Source organism: Rhinolophus hipposideros (assembly GCF_964194185.1).
Source record: "Rhinolophus hipposideros genome assembly, chromosome: 12".
Lineage (NCBI taxonomy): Eukaryota > Metazoa > Chordata > Mammalia > Chiroptera > Rhinolophidae > Rhinolophus > Rhinolophus hipposideros.
The window spans coordinates 11,361,913-11,384,891 of NC_138058.1; the positions used below are offsets into that span (position 1 = coordinate 11,361,913).

Below are 22,979 nucleotides of genomic sequence, written 5' to 3' on the forward strand. Positions count from 1 at the left end.
ATCCTCGAATCCAAGAAGCAAATAGAACACCTAATTACCTCAATCCCAACAGGCCTTCACCAAGGCACATTGTATTGAAGCTGTCTAAAATCAATGATAAAGAAAGAATCCTCAAGGCAGCCAGGGAAAAGAAGACGGTAACTTACAAAGGAAAGCCCATTAGATTATCATCAGATTTTTCAGCAGAAACTCTACAAGCTAGGAGGGAATGGAACCAAATATTCAAACTATTGAAAGAGAGAAATCATGAGCCAAGAATAATATATCCAGCAAAGATCTCCTTTAGATATGAAGGAGGAATAAAGACCTTTCCAGATATCCAGAAGCTGAGGGAATTTTCTAATACACGACCTGCACTACAAGAAATACTAAAGGAGGCTATTAGACCACCATCAACAGGGACAACTTGTGGCAACCGAAACATAAAAAGGGGGAGCGTAAAGGCCTGAACTGGAATATGGGAATAGAGAAAGTAAGCGGACTGAAGAAACTGGAATACTCTAAATATCAAACTTTCTTTTACATAAACTCAAGGGTAACCACTCAAAAAACATCCAAATCTGAAATATATACTGTAATAAAAGAAGAAACAGAGGGAAACATCATAGAATACCACCACACAAAAATAATAGACAACAACAAAAAGGTGAAGAAACAATGGGGACACAGCCTTACCAGAAAACTAAAGATACAATGACAGGAAATCCTCACATATCAATAATCACCCTAAATGTAAATGGACTGAACTCACCAATAAAGAGACACAGAGTAGCAGATTGGATCAAAAAACTAAACCCAACCATATGCTGCCTACAAGAGACACATCTCAGCTACAAGGACAAGCATAGACTCAAAGTGAAAGGGTGGAAATTGACACTTCAAGCAAATGGTACCCAGAAAAAATCAGGTGTAGCCATAATGATTTCCGATGAAACAGACTTCAGGGTGAAAAAGATAACAAGAGACAAAGATGGACATTTCATAATGGTAAAGGGGACTATACAACAAGAAGACATAACAGTCATCAATATTTATGCCCCCAATCAGGGAGCACCGAAATATACCAAGCAACTACTAACAGAACTAAAGGGAGAAATTGACCAAAACACAATTATACTAGGGGACTTAAATACATCATTGACAGCTATGGATAGATCATCCAAACAGAAGATAAATAACGAAATCGCAGCCCTAAATGACACATTAGATGAATTGGACATAATTGACATATATAGAGCACTTCATCCTAAAACATCAGACTATACATTCTTTTCTAGTGTACATGGAACATTCTCAAGGATAGACCATATATTGGGACACAAAATCAGCCTCAGCAAATTTAAGAAGATTGAAATCATACCAAGCATATTCTCTGATCACAAAGCTTTGAAATTGGATATCAACTGCAAAAAGAAAGCAGGAAAAAACACAAATACATGGAGATTAAACAACATACTTTTAAAGAACGACTGGGTCAAAGAAGAAATTAGAGGAGAGCTCAAAAGATACATAGAAACAAATGACAATGAAAATACATCCTACCAAAATTTTTGGGATGCCGCGAAAGCAGTTTTAAGAGGGAAATTTATATCATTACAGGCCTATCTCAAGAAACAAGAAAAATCCCAAATAAATAACCTCATGTTACACCTTAAAAAACTAGAAAAAGAAGAACAAGCGAAACCCAAGGTCAGCAGAAGAAAGGAAATAACAAAAATCAGAGCAGAACTAAATGAAATAGAGAACAAAAAGACAATAGAAAAAATTAATGTGACAAAAAGCTGGTTCTTTGAAAAGATTAACAAAATCGACAAACCCTTGGCTAGACTCACTAAGATAAAAAGAGAGAAGACACTAATTAACAAAATCAGAAATGAAAAAGGGGAAGTTATCACGGACACCACAGAAATACAAAGGATTATCCAAGAATACTATGAAGGACTATATGCCACCAAATTTAATAACTTAGAAGAAATGGACAAGTTCTTAGAAACATATAGCCTTCCAAGGCTGAATCATGAAGAACTGGAAAATCTTAACAGGCCGATCACCAGTAAGGAAATTGAATCAGTCATCAAAAACCTTCCCAAAATCAAAAGTCCTGGACCAGATGGCTTCACCAGTGAATTCTACCAAACCTTCAAAGAGGATCTAATACCAATCCTGCTCAAACTCTTCCAAAAAATTGAAGAAGAGTCAGTACTCCCTAACTCATTTTATGAGGCCAACATTACCCTGATACCAAAACCTGGTAAGGACAACACAAAAAAAGAAAACTACAGACCTATATCTCTGATGAATACAGATGCTAAAATCCTAAACAAAATTCTAGCAAATCGAATACAACAATGCATTAAAAAGATTATTCATCACGACCAAGTGGGGTTCATCCCCGGGGCACAAGGATGGTTCAACATTCGCAAATCCATCAATGTGATACATCACATAAACAAAATAAAGGACAAAAATCATATGATTCTATCAATTGATGCAGAAAAAGCATTTGATAAGATACAACATCCATTTATGATTAAAACACTTACTAAAATTGGTATAGAAGGAAAATACCTCAACATAATAAAGGCCATATACGACAAGCCCTCAGCTAACCTCATAATTAATGGTGAAAAGCTGAAGCCCTTTGCTCTACGTTCAGGAACACGACAAGGTTGTCCCCTATCACCTCTGCTTTTCAACATAGTGTTGGAAGTCCTCGCCAGAGCTATCAGGCAAGAGAAAGAAATAAAAGGCATCCAAATTGGGAATGAAGAAGTTAAATTGTCACTCTTTGCAGATGACATGATGCTATATATAGAAAACCCTAAAGACTCCACCAAAAAGCTATTAGAAACAATCAATGAATACAGTAAAGTTGCTGGCTACAAAATCAACGTACAAAAGTCCATTGCTTTCCTATATACCAACAATGAAATCTCAGAAAAAGAGATAGAAAAAACAATTCCTTTTGCAATTGCAGCAAAAAGAATAAAATACCTAGGAATAAACTTAACCAAGGATGTGAAGGATTTATATGCTGAAAACTATAAGACATTTTTGAAAGAAATTGAAGAAGACACAAAGAAATGGAAAGACATTCCGTGCTCATGGATTGGAAGAATCAACATAGTTAAAATGGCCATATTACCCAAAGCCATATACAGATTTAATGCAATCCCCATTAAAATCCCAATGGCATTTTTTAAAGAAATAGAACAAAAAATCATCAGATTTGTTTGGAACCACAAAAGACCCCGAATAGCCAAAGCAATATTAAAAAACAAGAACAATACTGGAAGTATCACACTCCCTGATTTTTCCTTGTACTACAGGGCTACAATAATCAAAACAGCTTGGTATTGGCGGAAAAACAGACACATAGACCAATGGAATAGAATTGAGAACCCAGAAATAAAACCACATAAATATGGACAGATAATTTTTGACAAAGAAGCTAAAAACATACAATGGACAAAAGACAGCCTCTTCAATAAATGGTGCTGGCAGAATTGGATAGCTACGTGCAAAAGAATGAAACTGGACTGCTATCTGTCACCATGTACCAAAATTAATTCAAAATGGATCAAAGACTTAAGCATAAGACCTGATACAATAAACTGCATAGAAGAAAACATAGGTACTAAACTTATGGACCTTGGGTTCAAAGAGCATTTTATGAATTTGACTCCAAAGGCAATGGAAGTAAAAACTAAAATAAACAAATGGGATTATATGAAACTGAAAAGCTTCTGCACAGCAAAAGAAACTATTGACAAAATAATGAGGCAACCAACTGAATGGGAGAAGATTTTCGCAAACAGTTCCTCTGATAAGGGGCTAATATCCAAAATATACAAGGAACTCATGAAACTCAACAACAAAAAAACAAACAACCCAATTGAAAAATGGACAGAGGACCTGAAGAGACATTTCTCCAAAGAGGATATACAAATGGCAAATAGACATATGAAAAAATGCTCAACATCGCTAATCATCAGAGAAATGCAAATGAAAACCACAATGAGATATCACCTCACCCCAGTCAGAATGGCTTTCATCAACAAAACAAATAGTAACAAGTGTTGGAGAGGCTGTGGAGAAAAAGGAACTCTCATACACTGTTGGTGGGAATGCAGACTGGTGCAGCCGTTATGGAAGGCAGTGTGGAGGTTCCTCAAGAAATTACAAATGGAATTACCATATGACCCAGCAATCGCTCTCCTGGGTATCTACCCCAAAAATATAAAAGCATTTCTCTATAGAGACACGTGTACGCCAATGTTCATTGCAGCTTTGTTTACGGTGGCCAAGACATGGAAACAACCAAAATGTCCTTCGATAGATGAATGGATAAAGAAGTTGTGGTACATATACACAATGGAATACTATTCGGCGTTAAGGAAAGATGATATAGGAACATTTGTGACAACATGGATGGATCTCGAGAGAATAATGCTAAGTGAAACAAGTCAGACAGAAAAAGCAGAGAACCCTATGATTTCACTGATATGTGGTATATAAACCAAAAAGAACAAGACAAACAAATGAGAAACAAAAACTCATAGACACAGACAATAGTTTAGTGGTTACCAGAGGGTAAGGGGGTGGGGGGTGGGTGATGAGGGTAAAGGGGGTCAAATATATGGTGATGGAAGGAGAACTGACTCTGGGTGGTGAACACACAATGGGATTTATAGACGATGTAATACAGAATTGTACACCTGAAATTTACGTAAATTTACTAACAATTGTCACCCCAATAAAATTAATTAAAAATAAAAAATAAAAAATAAAAAATAAATAAAAAGAAAAAAACGGTGTCTAGAAGAATCTTAGCTAAGAGTCTGAATCCCATTAAAGTAGCTTGAATGATAACCCCCATTTAAAATAATAAGTTTATTCAGCCAAGGGCCTCTGCTACAGACTGCCAGTGAGTGGGGGTGGAGAACTGGGGTTTCCAGCAATAAGACTAGGAAATTCTAATCATTATTGAAGAAAAGTTTAGGTACTGTGTTTCCCCGAAAATAAACCCCAGTTAAAATCATCAGCCAGACGGACGCATTTAGTGCGTTATGATGATTTTCCAGAAGAAGATGACATGACCGTATTTGAATAAATGTAGATTGTTGTACATGAAAAAATAAGACATCCCCTGAAAATATGCCCTAATGCGTCTTTTGGAGCAAAAATTCATGTAAGTCCCGATCTTATTTTCGGGGAAACACGGTATTAAGAAACTTGTTTTGAAAATCTAGTCTCCATCAGTCATCAGAGTAAACTCTTTTATTCTGCAAATCTGGCTTGTGGTAAAGCTATATCAGATTATTTAGTTTCTCTCTATACCACTAGTTGTATTTCTTTTACAATATTTTTGCTTTGGGCTGTTGCAAAACTTTTAATTATTATAAATTTAAAATAGTTTTCCACTTGCAAAAAAAAAGACTAGGGAATTCTAAACTAAATTCTTTATTTGTGTCCTATTGTTGCAGTAACACATGACCACAAACTTAGTGGCATAAAACGACACAAATTAATTATCCTATAGCTCTGGAGGGCAGAAGTGTACAATGTGTCTCATTGAGTTAAAATCAAGTTGTCGGCAGAATTATGTTCCTTCTGGAGACTTGAGGGGAGAATATACAACCTTGCCTTTTTGAACTTCTAGAAGCTGCCCACTTCTCCTGGCTCGTGTTCCTTACCTCCACCTTCCAAGTCAGCGATGGATGTTGAATCCTCTCACACTGCCATCTCTCTGGTCCTCTTCTGCCTCCCTTTTCCCCCTGGTAAGCACCTTTGTGATTACACTGGGCCCACCTGGATAATCCAGGCAATCCTCCCTCTGTTAAGGTCAGCTGCTTAGCAAATTTATTTCTATGCCTGATAACTTTACTTTTCTCTGAAGAGGAAGCAAAACCATCTGTTCACAAAAATATGATGTGGACCAGCAACGTGCAGTACATGAGAGCAGTTAGGGCTTGTTGCTGTGGGAAACGGGAGAGAAGCTACCTAGGACAAGTGGCAGTAGTGTCCAACTGTGTCACTCGGGCTGTAGAATCTTTGAGCCATTCACAGCCATGGACTCAGGAATTCCTTATGGATCTCCCCTAAGGCGACAATTATAGATACAGACAAATTACTTGTATGTACACAACTACTTGTCAAAGAAATGTGTATAATATATTCAAATTGGAAACAATGCAGGAGATAAATTGTAAAATAAATTATGATATATCCACATAGTGAACTATAATTAACCAGTTACTAAAATTTATGTTTACGGAGATTTGCTCATCACATGGGAAGATACTTATATAATTAAAAACCATTGGGATACAAAATTGTGTATTTGGCTTCATCTCAACTACCGTGTTTCCCCGAAAATAAGACCTAGCTGGACAATCAGCTCTAATGCATCTTTTGGAGCAAAAATTAATATAAGACCCGGTCTTATTTTACTATAAGAAAAATAAGACCGGGTCTTTACAATACAATACAATACAATACAATACAATACAATACAATACAATACAATACAATATAACCAGGTCTTATATAAGACCGGTCTGATATTAATTTTTTCTCCAAAAGACGCATTAAAGCTGCTTGTCCAGCTAGGTCTTATTTTGGGGGAAACATGATATGTAGAAGACATTGGAGTTTGTAGGCTGACTCCAATGCCTTCTTCACAAAAGAGAAAGTGGAAGGGAAAACAATGAAATGGCAATAGTAATTCTTCTAGGGTTGGAATTATTGGTGATCTTTCCTTCTTTCTAATTTTATGTATTGTCCCATTTGTTTTTCAGAGAATGTGAAAATGAATTAAAGCCCAAGTAAGGCTGCAGACTATAAATCTTTGTGGTTTTAGTCTGTACTGGACTGATTTTCCTTGGCAGCATGGAAAGGCCTGGCTGTAGAAACAGAGGAAGTTGGTGTAGGGCTGGGGCTTCAACTAGGAAGACCCAACAGGAAGGCCAAGAGATGATGGTACTGGCAGTGCTGGTAAGAGAGTAGCTGGGGTGAGGACCATAAGGATCAGGGCTATGAAGTGTGGAGACTGGGGAGGGCTGACTCTTGGGATAGGGGAGCATAGCAGATGCTATGAGCTGCCTCACTCCTGGGGAGTTTGGGTTTTAAGGGGTTTGGGTTTGGGTTTGGGTTTTATCCCAACTGCATGGATACCAGTGGAGGGTTCGGAAAGGGGGACACGGTGTGGTCCTGCACATTAGCGGGAGAGATGGGAGGGATAGAGGCTGGGTTCTAGATTCTGTGGGACAGCCAGCCTGGGGAGAGTTCCTCGGGAGCAGGCTTCGTGTGGCCTCTGACAGTGAGGCAGCTCAAGTCCACCTTTGTCACCAAGGCCCACCTGGGCGATGGGCCTGTTGTCATGACAAGTATGAGATTCTGTTTCCTAGTTGGTTTCTGCCTGGTCGTTGTCTCTAATCCTCTACCATCGTAGGGATACCTATAGGGTCTGCATTTCCTGAGCCTAAGGGAAGACAGGCAGAGGGAGTGTATTACAAAGACCCACGAGTAGGATTCGGGAGTGAAACGCTGTCCTACAGAACATGGTCTCCCAGATACGAGCCCCGTGAGGAAACCTGTTGCTTTTGGTGAAATCCTCTTCATCCCTTTAATGGCAGCCCCCTGGTTTGATGAAGAGTCAGGAGAATGGGCTGATTCTCACTTCTCTTCTAAACTAAGAGGCACTTTTCAGTTTGCAGAATTAGATGCCATGTTTAGAAAGGCAGCCTGGTCAGCGCTGAGAGGTGAGTTTGCAGACTCAAATCCTGATTCTGCCACTTAACTTCTTGCATGACCTTGGGCACATTATTTGCCCTTCCCATGCCCGAGTCCCCTCATCCCGACATGGAGATAATAGCAGCCCCTCATCTGTAAAAATGGGATAATGGTAAGTCTTAGTTCAGGGGTCTGCTGGGGACTGAATGTTGCCTTTGAACCTTTGGCAAAGCCGTACTTGCATGTTTTATCCTCTTCTCAACCCGACTTCAAAGTTTGGGCCAAGAGGCATTAAGGAGGCTCCCTTGCAGGTCCCAGGTCAGGGTCTTCAGCAGGAACGTGGAAGTGATGGGGACCAGGGAAGGACATTTTAAAGCATGAAGGTGCTTGATTTCCCAGGCTCCATCGTTTCCCAGTTTCCTAACCTATTCACAGAGTTCCCCACCTTGCTATTTTCGGTGTTGACACCATGTTCCTTCTCAGCCTTAGCTAATCACAGACAACTCCTTCCGGTTTTGTCCTCTCAAAGCCTCCAAGAACTTCAAAAGCTACCCACAGCACACACAAATAAAGCCAGAGGCTTAAGGTATTCTGGAAACAAGTGAAATTCTTAGGCAGACAGGTGATTTATGGAGTCGAGAAATATCTAGTAGTTACAACAACAAAAAATAAATGTGATTTTGAAAAGCAAGGAGCAGAGTTTCAAGGTGGGAAAGGAGAGAAGGGTGTGTAGATTTGCTGTGGTAGTTGGGTTTAGTTTGAGGTTTCCCTAAAAAGCAAACACACACTAACAAAGTCACTGTCTCTGTTGTGAGTCACCTGTCCATTGTGAATGCAGATTAACTAGGGTGGGGGGCGCTGTAGGCTGATTCACAATATTTTTCCTTTTACACAGGGAATTTAAAGCACTTACCTGCCAAAGGGGGCTTTTAAATGAATAGCTTGTGCCAAAGGGATTATATCAAAATATGTAAAAGGAAACTTCTCTATAAATGCTCAAGTAAACGGAATCTGCCTTTAGCCTCTTTGCCCTCCGATTCTATTTGGGATTTGGATCCTGTTTACAGCCACAGGTGGAGAGCGCCCCTTCCAGGGTAGGCCCCTGGCGATGCTCGGATCGTCGTGTAAACGTGGGCTTCTCGGGTTCTCAGTGTCCGTAGGGACAGCTCATCAGACCCACCACTGCAGGACGTGGCGCGGGGGCGGGGGGAACCCCCCCAGAACAGCGCTGACGTTAGCATTCTCTCTCTCAGCTGGGCATGAAGGTTTGTCGCCCGGTAAGATGTCGTGGCCTCGGTTCCTGCGGGGACACAGTTCGCATTCACTTCTCCCTGCTCTTGGGGGCCCTGGGTGGGGGTGGGGGCGGCCGAGGCCTCAGCGCGGGTCTCCCGTGGGTTAGCTGAGCCACCCCAACCCCAGGCCAGCACGTTTGCTAGGATGGTCTGCCCGCCTGTACCAGCCCGTCTGTAAAAGAAAAAAGGAGAGCCAGCGCGGCTGCGACGTCCTCAGCAGGTTTCCTTCCCACACTTGCGGTGTCACAACAATGAATCACCACCCCAAGACAGGGCGGCAGCTTCCCTCATTAGCCTGGAGACGCTCCGGACGCACAAGGTTATAAAAGACCAACTTTTACTTTCATTCAAATGCGCACTACCCACACCGGCGCCCACTCCCTCCGGTGCGCTGGCCGCCGGCTTTGCTTGGCGGATCCGGAGTCCCAGGCCCAGGGGACCCGCGAAGGCCCAGGGGACCTGGAGCGGGGCGGCTGGAGTCGGGGTCTCGGGGGAAGCCGGGCCTGGCGCCCCGACAGCGCCGCCGCGCGGGCGGCTGGGGCGCGTCTCCCGCGAGCGCCCAGACCCTCCCGGCGGCGGCGGGGCGAGCGGCGGGCGGGGCGGGCGGGGCGGGCGCGCGGCGGACGAGCGAGCGGCACGTCGTCCGCCCCCGCGGAGCCGAGCGCGGCCGAGCGGGCGGCGGCGGCCGGGGGCGCGCGCACAGGAGCGCGAGCGCCGCCGCGGGAGGGTCGTGCCCGCGCGGTGCCGGACTCCGGCCGTCGCGAGCCCGGGGGCCACCTGCTGCGCCGCGCCGCGCCCGGCTGCCGGGAGCATCCGGCTGGAGCAGCCCTGCCGCCGCCGCTACAGGTACCAGGCGCGGAGACGGGGCTTGGCTGCGGCGCGCGGAGGCGGAGGACCGGGGCGCGGGGCCGGGGCGGGGGCGGCGCGGGCGGGAGTCGCGCCCAGAAGTCGGGCCGGTGGCCGGGAAGCCGCGGGCAGCGCCGCGCCGCCGGGTGCCCCTCGGACAGCGGAGGGGACGCCGTCCACACGGCCGCCTCTTGGGCGGCGCGGGCCCGGGCGAGGGGAGGTGGGCGCGCTCCCAAAGTTTTCCTTTGCTCACTTTGCTGGACTTGACTTTGCCTTGTGAGGCCAAGCCTGGCAGGTGACGAGTTAAGAAAATAAATAAAAGGTCAGGGAGCCGATCTTGCCTGGAGGCTTGTTAGTATCAGAAGGATCTGTGCCCCCTGTCTCTAAAGGCCACTGCAGGAGAACTGTGGGCAAAGTCATTCAGTCTTCCTTATGCTCAGGTAATGGTTTATTTGCCAAACAAGTTTTAGGCTTTGATTACAAGCCAGCAGTAAGGGATTCTGGGTTTGATCTAAGAAAGGTTCAAAAATTTAATCAACAAATATTTGTTGAGCAGACGCTTCCTATCAGCAGCAGGGCTTTGATAAGGTGTTAACAAGTGTAAGTAAGCAGTCACTCAAAGGAGCTAACCTTGGGCCTTTGAAATGCAAGGAGAAAGGAATGCCAGCCTTGGAATTGGACTAGTGTAGGTACAAGCCGGCAGCTGGTATCGTGTCACTGGCTGAACACTTAATTTTGAGCCAGGAAATCCTTCAAATGGGAGACGAGCAGCTGTGTGATGGTTTTAGAGCCCACCCCACACCTTCCCAAGCTGATATCTTAAAATATCGTCCTCCCTTATCCAATCCTGCAAGTCTCCTTCATTTACATAACGCGTGCACATGACCATGGGATAGAATCTGGTTAGACCCCATGTTACCCCTGGCGCTCAGCCACCAGCTCACACCTGAGGTCATGGGGCATCATAGTCACTCTTAAGAGCCCTTCAAGGTCATAAAATTGCGAGGAGAAACATTTCTAGGGACAGCACACTGCAGGGACTTCTGGGGTCCCTGCCTTTGGGACCAGGTGGAGAAGGGTTGAGCTGGCTTCCTGGCTCTGCCCCAGTGCTGTGCTGAGCCATGTTGCAGCCTGAGATCAGTAATGTTGATCCTGTCTTTATTTAAATTTGTGGTATTTTGTACAACGTGGATTTTCTGTTAATTTGGTGTTTGAAAACCCTGCGTTAAGACATTGATCTCATGGAGTTTTTTGGTACCCATTAAATTTTATGCCCGAGACGAGTGCCTCACTTGCCTTACCTTGTTCTAGACTTGCGTACGAGTCAAGTTTCCTAAGCATCAGTTTCCTCATTTATATAATAAAGCAGTGGACCCTCCATGGATATTGCACAGCGAATGTGCAGCCTCTGCTGCTGAGGATGCCCAGGCCTGTGGCGCAGGCTAAGGGGTGGCTGTCCTGGTCATATGGCTACTGAGCTTGGCCCTCTTGAGCTTGTCACCGAATCTTGCTGAGTCTCAGTTTGCCGCTCAGCAAAGTGGGAGTAATGATAGCCAGCTCACGGCGATGCTGTCAGGGTTAAGTAAGAGACTGTGTGAATGAAGGCAACCGGCCCTCCTGGAGGGTGTTTTCTGTGATGGCGTGGCCTGGATTTGCCTTGGCAAGCTAACCACTACCTGCTTCTCCTCTGGAGGTTAGCATTGTGCCTTGTCATGCACAGACACTCATACATTCTGCTTGGGGAGCCCAGGGCAGTTTGGATCAGAGTAGGGGTGATTCCTGCCCGGGTTTATGATGGATGGATAAAGCTTACCAGCCACAAGTTGTGAGGGCTGGCATTTGTTATAAGTGAACTTAATTTTGCTACCCCAAACAAATGACTTCGGTTCCTGTTTGTTATATTCGGTCCTAGCTCACGATTATGATTTTCCTGAACCTCATTCAAGTGATACTATCTCAGTCACTATCTAGTGTGAAGTAGCTTGGTCCCTCGAGAGTCAGTCTCTCAGTCTCCCCAGGTCACTTTGGGGTCCCTTCTTGCCACAGGTGGTCTCTGGGCACCAGGAGCAGATTGCAGTCACATCAGGGTATGGGGGAGAGTGGCCTCTTATTGGTCAACTGGTCCTCTGATGAGTTTCTCACCACCACTGAGCCTCCTTCTCCTATTTCCATTGAGCATTGTCTAGCCGGGTATCACATGGATGAGCCACAGCTGGGGACCTGGCTCCTGCATCTGGCCTTGAGGTCCCCACATTCTGGGTCCCTACTGGGCACCTGAGCAGCTGCCCAGGTTGTAGAGAACTAGGATGCCATTTCTGCTGTACTGAGCGGTCTCCAGTCTTCCCGGAAGGAAGCAAGACAAAACTCCCTTGCTTTCCACATCCCCCTCTACCTCCCAGGGGTTTTTCTTCCTTCACCACCTCTCCTCCTCCATGCCAGGTGCAAAGGGGCAGGGGGCTCCATCCTTCCAGGTTCCTCTCCCCCCAGTACCGGGGGACCTACCTTCTGTCCTCCGTACAGAGTGGCTCAGAGTAAAGTTCCGGGCTCAAACTTCCAAGCTGTGCTCGTGATATGTAAAGGGAATTTAAACATCTTTTTCTGTTACCCTACTCCCCTATCCCTGGAGAAATCAGATGCACCCTGGTGCAGGAAGGAGCAAGCTGGGAAAGTCGACAGGAAGCTCCCTTCCTTTCCCCCTTTTCCATCTTTCTGGGCTCCAACTGGATTACGTGCGCTGGACTTCTTATTAGAAAAGAACTGGAAACACTAGGGTGGGGGAAGAAGAGAATCTTTTTCTGCTTACATAGTCCTGAGCCCAGCCCATAAAGTCAATTTCATGTGGATTAATGTCTTCCAAGCCACCATCCCTATCCATGCTGCCACGTCATCATCAACATGATCCACTATGCGTGGCATTTCCTTAAAACAAGTGAGGAAATACAGAAAAGTCCAAGTCATAATTGCTTCTTCACGGTGCTTAGGAATTACTTGGGAGAATAAGATTAGCCTTTATGAGACCTAAAGATGAACACGGAAGCCCTGGGTTTTGTTCGCACTCAGTGGGTGGAAGGTGAAGTGGTCAGGGACTGCTTCTTGGAGGAGGTGGGACTTTAAGTAACATGAAGACTTGGCCACGTGGACGTGAGATGAAAGAGAACTTCCCATGAGAAGGAGCTCTTGAATACCTGGAGGCAGAAGTACCTGCCCAGGGTGGTCTTTCAGGACCCAGCTGTGGCTTGCCCTTTCCTGGTGTCCCTTTCATTATCTAGGTACCTGTAAACCCTGGTACAATTAGTGTTATCTGTAGGTAGGACAACAGGTATGGTTTGCATTCTAAGTTCCTTGTGTTTTCTCCAAACTGAATGGAAATCAGAGGCATGTTCATTTGATCCTGTTGTTAAAAATACCTGCATCCGGAAAATTATTTCCAACTTTTAGGTCAGGTTATTGGTCCTTAAGATGCGTTTGTGATTCTGAGGAATGACCTTGGGATTCTTGGTACTGCTTTAACACGTAATCCTGAGCTCAGTGGGTCGTGGGCCACAAGCTGCCATGTGAGTGCTCAGCGAATTTAGCAGCAGATTCACGAGACATGATAAGACAGGTGTGGCCACGCAGCCAGGGTCACCACCTCACCAGTGTTGGCCACCAACGCCGTGCAGATGCTTGTACTGTTCCCATGTAAATTCCTGGTAGGAAGGGCCCTCACATATTTTTCTTATGATTAAGATATCTGTGAACAGAAATTACAAACAATCCTTTTAAAAGGTGAGGAACAGAGAGTTATTTGTTTGCTCAAGCCTCCTCCTGGCCCTGGTGTGTGGGATTGTTTTTTAAGTGTCTGAAGTTTGAGAACTTCCAGAAGACTTGCCTCACCTCTGACGTCCGTACACCAAGCTCTCCGTGCTTTCTGCCCCCAAATTCTCATGTCTGTGGGAGGCGACAGGACCATGCACGGTGGTGCACAACTTTCCCCAAAGCCACGCCCCAATGGCAGCTACCAGCATGGGATATGAAAATGTCAGAGGTGTTTTGCTTCCTTAAAGCAGGTGGTCCAGCCCAGGGGGCAGGTGGGTGGTCAGGACTCCAGGATCAGCTGTGCTACTTAGAGGCCCTCTGACCTCAGACATCCTATGGTGTGGAGGTGGTGATTCTCATCCTCTCTCTCTCTCTCTCTCTCTCTCTCTCTCTCTCTCTCTCACACACACACACACACACACACACACACACACACACGAGCATCACTTGAGATACTGTATCAGCAGAGAGAATGCTTCATAAATTATTTGTAGTTATTACTCTTCCATTGTCTTTCTTAGAAGGTGAAAGGTCATTTATTATAATTCCCAATAGGGACCTCCTAGGAAAGCACAGTAAAGGATTTTTCTGCATATGGGACCTGATGGAAAATGAGCAAGGCTGCTACGCAGAGTGACGCAGAGTGACCCCCTGAGCTGCTGACTACCTCCTGACTTCTGAGCAGAGCCAGTGGGAGATGTCATGTGGGCAATGACCTTGGTGCACTTTAAAACACACAGTGAGAAACAAGGGCAGGAGATGGGGACGGTGAGGCGGGTAGAGTAGGGTACAAGTAGGCCGAAGCCTCTCAGCGCCTGAACCCCAGGATCCACAGCGTTCACACATCTCCCCTCTCTCTCTGCAGCATCAGCTTTCCCTGCTAATACGAGGTTATAGGGGCCAGAGTTAAAGTACCAGCAGCGTGGCCATGGACGGAAGGTGCCCTCGCCAGTGACACGCACACATGTTGTACTGGTGAGACATGGGGACAATTCTGCCCTGCCACTGTGGTTTGCCACTGACCTGATGAACAGCCATGGATTAGAGGACCAGAATGGGCATCATCAGTGGGTAACTGAATTAGGACCTATATTACGTTCCTCGTGTATATTTAGTCTCATGCGTATGAATATATCATGAATATTTAGTACCATTTCAGATACCAGTTAGTGTTATCAAGAATATTTACTACCCAGCTGCCTGGGTATATTTAGTGTCCCACAGACATCAGTGTCCCTTAGTCCTTCCACACCTTTCTATCTGTACGTATTACACACGTGCCCTACCTTCTTTCTGTAAACTTACACACCTTACAAGAGTCATCCGTCCCCTTTGCTATCTTTTCTTCAGAATTGAATATTTTCAAACGATACAACAAAGGTATGTCTGAATAAGCCTCTTAAAATCAGTTTCCAACTTTGGCAGACTTATGTGAAGCCATTGTCCCATTGAGATGGGTGAGCCTGTGGTGCTTGGGGGCCTGTGGGAGCTGGGGGAGGTCTGTACAGGATTATGCAGCTGTTCACATGCACTTTAGGTTCGCAGATGGACACGGAACTGTGTGTCAGTGCTGGTCTCAGCTCTCAGCTCCTTGGGAAAGAAGTGACACGGGAGAACAGTGATCAGTCATGCTGGCTCTTCTGCTGTGGGCCTTGTGCAAGCCGGTCCCAGCCCTTTTTGGTCTGGTTGCCTCTCTGGGGCCAGGCAGGATGTGTGCACCTGCCAGGTGCAGTGGGCATGGACGCCACACTGTGTCCTGCTCAGAGGCTTAGACTTGGGTAGTTCACAGCCCAGCGGCCAACATGGGACGTACAGTGAGATGCTGTGAAACCCCCACCACTCTAACCTGGGTTTAATACCTCACGACTAGTCCTGACGGGCCAACATCTTGCTTTAATACTTGAATGACTCACCTTTTCTCTCACCATGCACCGCTCTCCCCGACCCCCCACCCAAGGACTGGTACCAAGAACTTTTTTATGGGTCCTTTCTGCAAGGAGACTTTGTGCCTTCGGAGCTAGCCGCAGGGCTGACTCTCACGGAGGAGGGGGAGGATGACGATGGGGTTTGTTGTTGGGTCAGACCCACCCACTTGACATCTGAACCACATGGCCACACCACTCCACCTGGTGATTCATTTTCTGTGAACTGGAATCGTTTCCACAGGAATAGAATTGGTCACGCAGTTTTGTATATGTGCTGCCGAAGCGAGCACAAATTGGTCACATATTTTTGGATGGTTGCTGGGTGTCAGCCTCATGCTCCGTTGGAAATCAGATCTTTAAATCATCATAGATTAGCATTTCCAGTCTGCTCTCTGGGTGCAAATGGGTGCTTGACATAAGAACACAAAGCACTTGGAAGATCTGAGTCACCCATTTTTTCCAAGGCTTGGCCAGTGTCATCTTGTTTTCATGAGCAAATATGGGTCTTGGGATTGAGTTGTTTTGCTGAGCAAGGCTTACCTGGTCCCACGTGTGGAACTGAAATGACTGGGTGCATTTCATGGGCCCTGGGGCAGCGCAGGGGGATCTCTGGGCGGTGGAGGAACCACTGTGGACAGGACTCGGCTAGCCCAGCAAGCAGGGAAGGCCCGGAAGGTCATGAATGTGGCACCGAGCAGGCCTGCCTACCACGTGGGGCTCCCACCAGACTGGTGATTTGGCGTTTTCCAGCCAGGCTGCCGTTTGGCTGATGGCTGGTCCCTGTGTGGCTCAAGGCCAGGTGCCCTGTAACAGACAGTCCCTGTATCCAGCACGCCCCAGGGCGGAACCTGAACAGCGTCTCGGTGACACTTGGGAGCATATCCTTCCAAACGTTTGTGTATGCTCTACCGAGTACTCATACATGCATGTATGCCCCCAAGTATATATTTAGGAGGCCACATGCTAGACTGCTTTGTGGGCTGCCTTTTGAAACTCAGTCGTGTGTGCTGAGTCTCTTTTCCACACCATTACGTATCCTTCCACGGCACCAGTTCTTGTGGTTCCGTCACATGGTCAGACCCCAGCTTACTCACCCAAGCCCTCTTTGGGTGTATGTACCGTGTTCCTCTGAAAATAAGACCTACCCTGAAAATAAGCCCCACTTAAGATCGTCAGCCAGACGGACGCATTTAGTACGTTATGACAATGTTCCAGAAGGAGGTGACGTAACTGTATTTGAATAAATGTAGATTGTTTTACATGAAAAAATAAGACATCCCCTAAAAATATGCCCTAATGCGTCTTTTGGAGCAAAAATTAATATAAGACCTGGTCTTATTTTCGGGGAAACACGGTAGGTCATTTTCAACCTTTGGCATCTTAGTAGCAGTACGACGATGAACGTTTGTCCTGCATGTTTGTCTGCTGGTTCCTTCAAAGTACCGTCTCCTCAGAAGACTTCCTGTGTGTGTACAAGCCTCCTTGTTGGACGTGTCCTGCCTGAAAACATTTTCTGTTTCACACCCAGGTGTTTTTCCCGTGAGATCTCCTGCACCTTGGTCGGCAGCATCTTTAGCATCTGTGCTATTCAGGGCTCGCTCAAGTTCATTTAGGTAGAAGAGGATTTAACGTGGGCAGTTCAGGGCCAGCAGCATTGCTGGAAGCTTGGCCCTTGGCCAGACCTGCAGCAGTGACCCCCTGAGCTACTGGGGGTGGAAGGCAGTTCCCACAGGCTGCTCAGTGCCCAGGCGTGGAACTGAGGATGGGGCTTTGAGACCTCAGCCTCCACAGCAAAGACGTGAAGGAGTGTCTGCCATGTGGGGAGCCTGGTGGGAGGGAGGCCAGAAGTGGGGTCCTTGGATTTCCAGCCTCCAACAGATGGTCAACAAACCAGGTGGGGTGAAGAGAATCTCAGCCTTTCTCTTTTTTGACTTTGAGCTTTTTATGTTATACAGAGGGTGCCAAAAAAAGTGTACATATTTTAAAAAAGGAAAACTGTGTTAAAATTGTAATAATATATACCGACAACAAAAGATGAATACAAGTCACGTTTGACTTCTGCAATTATAAGAGATGCTCAAAGTGGTTACCATCAGCATCCAGACACTTCTGATTACGGCGAACTACTGCTTGAGCAACACTGACCAAAGTGTCCCCTTGTATACATTTTTTTGGCACTGCCGGTATTTGATGCAAGCAGAGGTAAGAGTCACAGAATTTAGCCATGGGTATGGTGGGCCTGGTCCCTGTCTCCCAGACTCAATCATTTGTCTTCTTCAGAGCTCTGTGACCAGGCCCCAGCCCCATCCTGTCTCTTAGAAACCAGCCTGAGCACCACAGGGGCCGGGACACAAGGAGATGCCATGTGCAAGTAGGTTTTGCAGACTTGCCTGATATACAGACCTTCAGACCCCAGAGGCCGGCCTTAGCAGGAGGGGCATGGGCCATGAGGGAACTGTCCGGCTGTTTTCTCCACCTTGAAGAAACCTCGGTTCTCTTTGCCCCGTTCTTGGCGGTATCATGTAAATGCTGAATGCTGAACAGCCCCCAATTACCAGGCATGGGTAGGAAGCAGGAGTTAACATATAGCTAAGTTAATGGCCACATTTCCTTCATGAGCCACAATTGATCAGCAGTCAATTTATGAACATTATTTCTCCTTGCCTCTTCAAACAGGCTTTTGTGCATAACTACTGTGAATTCAGAGGTCGGTATAGTTGCAGGCTCCCCCTCTGAGTGGATTGCTGTGTTTTCAGCCTGTTCAAGGAAAGCATTGCTGAGGAAGGGTTCCAGGAAAGACTGTGTCTTTAGCAACCAGAGCCCATGGTGGTGGGGGGCTGGGATGTTTGGGTGACAGTGGGGGACAGCCACCAGCCCGATGGTGCATGCTCTTCTTACCCTCAAAGATCCCTCAACTAGTGAGTGACAGAGCTGTGAATCCATCTGCACCCCTATTTCTTTAAGGAGATGATTTCCCCTTAGAAACAGCCTCTGTTTCTCTTAGCCCTCTGCTCACACAGTGCGGCGTGGTTATTGGTTTTACCCCTGTTCCTAGTTAGTTGACATCCCCGGGTGCTGTCATGATTGCTTTACTCTTCACTGGCTTTATCCCCATTTTACAGAGAAGCAAACAGAGGCCCAGAGAGGTTAGGGACTTACCTAAATCACCAATATAGAGTGGAGCAGGGCTTTGAACCCTGTGTCCTTGTAGCCTATTTTTAACCTGTCTTGCCCTGTTATCTTGGAAATGCCGGGATGTGTCCTTAGAATTTCATGGCAGTGAACACGCTGGCGTATTACTTCCCTGGGTGTCCACAGGGCCTGGAGCAGCGCTGGGGCACAGGAGGGGTTCCTTATTCCGGGTCAGCACCCCCTAGAGCTGGAGTCTGCCCAGAGCCCGTCCTCCTGGCCTCCTGCCTCTTCTACAGGAAAGGAGGGAGGGGATGGTCAGGTGGGTGATGGCCGGTGGGAGGGCACAGGCTGGGGCTTGGGCTGACCCGGATCCACCCTGGGCCCTGGCTGTTGGGTGATCTTGCGCACAGCCTTGGGCACACTTTCCTTCTCTGCACACTGGGGTGTGAAATACCTGCCTCCCAGAGTTGGTGAGAGAAGCAAAAGCAATAATTTATGTGGAAATGGCTGATATGTTGTAAGTGTTGTCCAAGTGTGAGTTTGAAACACATTATTACAATTAAGCCTCACTGACCTCTCCCTTAGTTTTTTGTTAAAACTTTCCTAGCTAAAAATAGAATATGTCCTTGTGACTGGAGCACTGAGCGCAGAGCCTGGCGCTCCCATTCTCCAGCCTGTGGCCTCTCAGTGCCTCTGTCCCCCATCTGGAAAATGGGGATGGGACTTGCAGCCACCTCAGACGGTATTGTAGGTTCATGGGGCGTCTAGTGCCTGAAAAGTGCTTGGCCCAGAGTAAGCACCTAATTAGTCCTTCCTCACCTTCTGAGAGAGTGCAGGTGAAATGGCTGCTGTCTGTGAGAATAATAATTAAAGTGGGACGAGATGGAGAAAGGACTGGAACCACATGGCCGAAGCGTGTACAGTGGTACCTCGGTTTTTGAACGTCTCAGTTGAGGAATATTTCGGTTTACGAACGCTGTAAATGTTATGGATCTATGGTATCATTAGATAGTAAAATTCATGCTAAATTTGCAGTTTTAGGAGTTGATTTTAAAGGTCTGGGACGGATTAATCCATTTTGCATTACTTTCTATGGGGAAACTGTGCCTCGGTTTTCGAAAGTTTCAGAACTCCAACGGTTTTCCAGAACGGATTACGTTAGAAGATCAAGGTACCACTGTATATATTCCCGCCACTATTAGGTACTTCAGAAATACATTACCCCACTAGTTCTTGGAATAACCTTTAAAAGCAGAAATGATTATCCCTGTTTCGCAGTGAGGAAACTGAAGCTCAGGGAGGTGAAAGTGTCTTGCCTGTCCCTATCCGAGGAGACCTAGGTGAGGCAGAGAGGGGGGTGGTCACCTGAAGCCCCTGAGGGGCTGGCATGGGGTCCAGAGCTGCTGCTCACACCCAGGGTCTGCCACTGGGATCCTCACTTGGCATCAGCTCAGTGGTCGAGGGCACGAGGGTGGCTGTGTCCTGACTGTGACCCTAAGTGAACTGTTCATCGCGTGAGTACCTAAAGGAGCAGAAACTTCCCAGACATCATGAGCTCCTGTTTCTCCCCAATTCCTGAATAAACATCACTGTTGCGATATCAACATGCTCTTACAGCAGTTCTGTGCTCTTCTGATGGATGTTTTTACAGTCTTTTGTACAGAGTTGCAGTGGAAGCTCCTCACTGGCCACCAAACTGAAATTCCCATCTGAATTCACTTCAAGGAGGAATATCCAGAGTGACCTGCCACAGTGTTTGGTTTCTTCAAGGCTGTCGTTTCATGGTCTTTCTGAGTACTTTCTGAGTACCGGCGTCCCTTTGTTACATTGAACAATTTGGGAAACCTCTCACATGACAATAATGATATTTTCATATCATCAAGGAGGAAAATATACATAAGCAAACAGCTGCTATACATTTTCAGCCTCATCTAGGTGACATTGTGTTTTATTAATCGCACCTATACCTATTGAAAAATAATAACCTGTATATGTCTGTGACATCATATTGAGTCCATTTTCAGATAATAATGTATATCAGAGATTCGCATGTAAATAACAAAGGATTTTAGCCTTTCAAAAAGTAGATGTGCCCTTTTGCAGTTTGCTGTTTCCTCCTGGGGACTTTGCCTGCAATTTCATCAGGTTCCACCAGGGGCCGCCCGGGATTATGACGTTTCTGCAGTGTGACGCTTCCTTCAGCCCAGCGATGAGACCAAGAGTGGTTTCCTACTCCCGGATATTTTCTTTTTAGGACACAAATGCTTAAAACAACAACAACAACAACAACAAAAACGAAGTAAGAGAATATGCTCTGAAAGAGGTAACCAAACATGAAGACAAATTTAAAAGACGTAGCAGGATAACCAACAGTCCAATGATTAATTACTGCTTAGTTTTCTGTAATTCTGCCCAAGAAAGTCATCATGTGGTCCTGGGTGGGAGTGGAGCAGAGGATTCTGAAAAGTCTCCAGCTGTGCCAGCGCCTGTTCAGTGAAGGAACCCGCCTGTTTCTGCAGGCTCAGGACCAGGTGCTGGGATGCCTCAAGCTTAGTAGGCATCACTGAGAGATGGATGCTTGGGACTTTTCAAATCTGCGGAGTCTCCGCTAAACCAGCGAAGTTTGGATTTCTCAGAAGTGCATTTGTTTGTTTTTGGTTTTTTTTTTTTTTGGTCCTTATCCCAGCCTCGCTGCTTGGGAATGAGTCATATCTGAAAATGTATTTCCTCCTCAGTAAAGGTAAATCGGGGCAATAATTCATACAGGCTTGCTGAGGGAATTAGATCATAGGTGTCAAGTGGCTTCCTAGCCCAGAGCCTGGCTTCTAGGCATCGTCAGATGTCGGTTTCCTTCCCCTTTGTTTGTCTGCGTTGCTTCATTCAAGAAAGGCTGAGGACGAGGAGATGGAGGTGTGCTTACCTGGGCTGTACCTTGGTCTGGTGTCAGCACCTCATCTCTGGCTGACTCTCAGGGGGTCTGGGTGGGACTGTGGTTTGTGTTCAGAAAGCTTTGCAGGTGAACCTGCTGTGTGGCCGGGCTGACAACCTTGGCCTTCACCTGAGTGTGTCTAGGCCATGGGCAGATTTGATCTCTAAGACGGGGGCTCCCACCTTCCTGCAGGAGGGAGGAGCCCAAGACCTTGTCTGGGGAGATTCCAAGGGCGCAGGGCCGGGCTGGCCTGCACCCCATTTGCTCCCAAGAGGCACAGACACTCCTTTGTCCTCAGCCCTGTGGGCCTCGCTGACTTCCGGGAGTACTTCTTCCTCTTGGCTCGTGAGGAGGGACAAGAGGCTTCCCCACACCCAGGGTGCAGTTTCCAGCTTCTTCATCTAAGTTGTCAACACACGTTTGTTGCCTTCGTGTGCACAGCACTGTGATTTGAGGCAGGATGGCTTAGCTGTGGGCCGAGCCCTCTCACAGTCACCTGATAGGGCACAGATGTGTGAGTAACTCTTATCACGAAGTGGACTAAGATAAGGGCTACTCCACAAGAGGTAAGCCCAGTGGCGACTCATGAATGCGGATTATGAAGGTAGCATTTGAATGGCTCTACAAGAGTGAGATTCATTTCTACAGGTGGGAAGCCTGGGGAGAGGCATCTCCATTTGGAGGAAGCGTCTGGCTTGTAGGACAGGCCGTGTCCAATGGGACAGGGCGTGGATTGTGTGGAGACTGTGGACGGCAGCCAACCTGGGAAGGCCTGCGTCCTGGAGGAAAGTGCTGGTGCCCCTCAGGGGTCATGGGCCTGGGGGCCCAGGGGTGGCCACGCAGTAAATAAAGGCTTTGGAACCAGCTGTGCTTGGCTGGGGGTGGTTGCAGAGGCAGTGCCTATATGCAGAAGTGTGCACAGTGTAGCTGCTCTGCCCCATAAGGAAGTCGGAAGTGTGATGGATTCAAAGGGCGCGCATAGGAAATGTGTGGAACCTGTATGAGGAACACAATAAAGCTGTGTTGTGACACAGAATAGCACTTGTGTAAATGGAGATGTTTTGCATGTTCCTGGAAGGGAGGGACCAATATTTTAAATATTTAAGTCGTTCCCAAATTAATTTATGGATTTAGTGCCATTCCTGGCCAGAATCTGGGTGGATAAGCTACCAGATATTGAAACATACTGTAAATTTATAATAGTTTAAGCATTTTTTTTATTGGGGAAGGGGAATAGGACTTTATTGGGGAACAGTGTGTACTTCCAGGACTTTTTCCAAGTCAAGTTGTTGTCCTTTCAATCCTAGTTGCAGGGGGCGGAGC

General features: G+C 46.5%; 1 protein-coding gene across 4 annotated transcripts in view; it reads left to right on the forward strand.

The window, feature by feature from the left end:
- Positions 1-8,992: 8,992 nt before the first annotated feature.
- Positions 8,993-22,979, forward strand: part of CRACDL (CRACD like) — a 112,047-nt gene continuing 98,060 nt past the window's right edge. For 2 of the 4 annotated variants that reach the window (XM_081069695.1, XM_081069696.1), the window contains exon 1: positions 14,719-14,737. The gene's annotated coding sequence lies outside the window, so the exon portion shown is untranslated. Of the gene's footprint in view, positions 9,012-9,710; positions 9,873-14,718; positions 14,738-22,979 lie in introns of those variants that run through there. The other 2 variants (XM_081069699.1, XM_081069700.1) reach the window with 2 other exon arrangements.